Source organism: Berghia stephanieae, chromosome 10, assembly GCF_034508935.2.
Source record: "Berghia stephanieae isolate SIO BIC M18660-M18661 chromosome 10, UCSD_Bste_1.3, whole genome shotgun sequence".
NCBI classification, from domain to species: Eukaryota; Metazoa; Mollusca; class Gastropoda; order Nudibranchia; family Aeolidiidae; genus Berghia; species Berghia stephanieae.
The window spans coordinates 4,344,735-4,346,922 of NC_088369.1; the positions used below are offsets into that span (position 1 = coordinate 4,344,735).

At 33.5% G+C, this 2,188-nt stretch overlaps 1 protein-coding gene across 1 annotated transcript in view; it reads left to right on the top strand.

Moving 5' to 3' along the window:
- The first annotated feature begins 1,654 nt into the window (after positions 1-1,654).
- LOC144956103 (sodium/potassium-transporting ATPase subunit alpha-like) overlaps positions 1,655-2,188 on the top strand; it is a 46,429-nt gene continuing 45,895 nt past the window's right edge. The window contains exon 1 of the mRNA XM_078886451.1: positions 1,655-1,772. The gene's annotated coding sequence lies outside the window, so the exon portion shown is untranslated. The remainder of the gene's footprint in view (positions 1,773-2,188) is intronic.

The window sequence follows — 2,188 nt, forward strand, 5'->3', positions numbered from 1 at the left end:
TAAGCATCTGGTTCGTCCCGACATAACACAGTTTTGAGACGATGGGTCACATTTTGCCTAAGCGCTCAGCATCGATATATATATATTATTTTGATGTCAATCCAGCACGCACAAATTACATTGTCATTGTCATGATAAAAGTCATGACGGTGAAATATCTAGATAGGCGTGATAATGAGAAGTATCGCCTCAGGACATGACTGACTGACCACAAAATGCGAAAACTGGACGCTAACTGGACAAGAGAGGGAACGCAGTTGTCTTTGTTGTTTTTTTTTTGTTTTGTTTCTTTTTTAAATTTTATTTTTTACCTTTTTTACTAATCCAACTCATTCAGTAAGAAGTTTGTCCAATAAAGTGCGCAATTTAAAAGTTGTCATGAACATTTTTTTAAAGAAAATATTATGATCGTTAATTGAACGTCTCGAAAGCAAAAAAAAAAAAAAAAAACCCCAAAAAAACAAAAAAAAAAAAAAAAAAAAAAAAAAAAAAAACAACAAAAAAAAAACCAAAAAAAAAAACAAAAAACAAAAACAAAATTGAAATGTCTTACAATTCTTATCGTAAAAATAATACTTCAACCTGGCCGACGTGTTCTTATTCGCAGGTCTTATGGCCCAAATTTTTATGGTCTCATTGATGTGATGGAAATAGTCTTAACCCTCTCCTTACCACCTACAGCAAAATCTTCACATTTGTTACGACACAATATACATTTGTTCTTATTCAGATTTATTTTGTACATCACAATGATCTTTGTTTAATTAATCCGAAATATCAACATTAATTTACATTTGTTAATTGAACTGGTGGTTACATCCAACGGTATAATTCTTTCCTGTTATAATCTTTTAACTCTTTCCTTACCGATATTTTTCAGTATTTCCCCAAAAATGACAGGCTTACCCAGCAGAAAAAATGATTTTTTAAAACTCAAACAAGCTCTTTACAACTAGATATATGTTCTTATTTATCAAACAAAGATCATTCTTCAATGTTTGTGATGCACAAAATAAATATGGATAAGAAAAAGGTATATTGTGTTGTAACAAATGTGATGATTTTGATGTAGGTGGTAAGGAGAGGGTTAATAAGAACATAACGTTGTTTTGGAGAGATATTGTTTAAGTTTAGAAAATCCATTTTTCTGCTGGGTAAGCCTGCGAACTTTGGGAAAATACTGAAAATCGGTAAGGAGAGATGTAAACCAACCCTCCACCATCCAACTTTGGAATTCCCGACCAACCACGTGTTAACAAACCCTTTCCAATGGTGACTCCAATACTCGCTCCCTGCTTCCTTCTAAAACCCCTGTTACTGAAAAGACGGCCATGCAATCTTCAGCCTGAAGCTTTTCGCCTTAATGGAAGAAAAAGAAGAGGAAGAAGAAGAAGAAGAAGAAGAAGAAGAAGAAGAAGAAGAAGAAGAAGAAGAAGAAGAAGAAGATATTGTTCAATCCAACAATGTTAAACTAGGCCCATAAAGATGTTCGGATATCAAACTTGCGACACTTTCTCCATATTATCTTTATCTTACACTGGTGCTCGGCCTGCTTCCTAAAATTGCTCATGATATTAATTTGCACACCAATCATTAACGCCAAGACGCCATAAGAAACCAAAACGCACTTGCAAAAAGGAAATTACGTGTAAAACTTTGACAAAATTGAAATTGTCTTGGAAGTAAACACAAGCGTTTGCTGTTGCTACAGACAAGCAGGTGGTATCTTAGATAAGGAAAATATTACATTTTTACTAGTGACGGTTTAAAAGGTAAACAACATTTATAGTTTCAAATTTCCTAGTAATGAAGTTTAACCAAAGAGAGAGAGAGAGAGAGAGAGAGAGAGAGAGAGAGAGAGAGAGAGAGAGAGAGAGAGAGAGAGAGAGAGAGAGGAATGAGAATGATGTATGAAAGAAATTGGGGCCGTTTAAAATTGTATTTGAAGAGGAGGGAGTAGTTCGAGTGAGTACTTAGTAACGGTGGACACATTTGAAATCAGTCTTAATTTCAATGCATTAAACATTATGTTCCTTGTTGTATTACTTTGTAAAAGATGTCTGTTTGCATTGTAAAGTAAATTTCTTATGAGGATCAAATTATTTTAAGATCTACACATTTCTATTTATGACTATTATATTTTTTCGGGCAATGTAAACGACTAAAGATTTTACATTGTGGCCAAAAA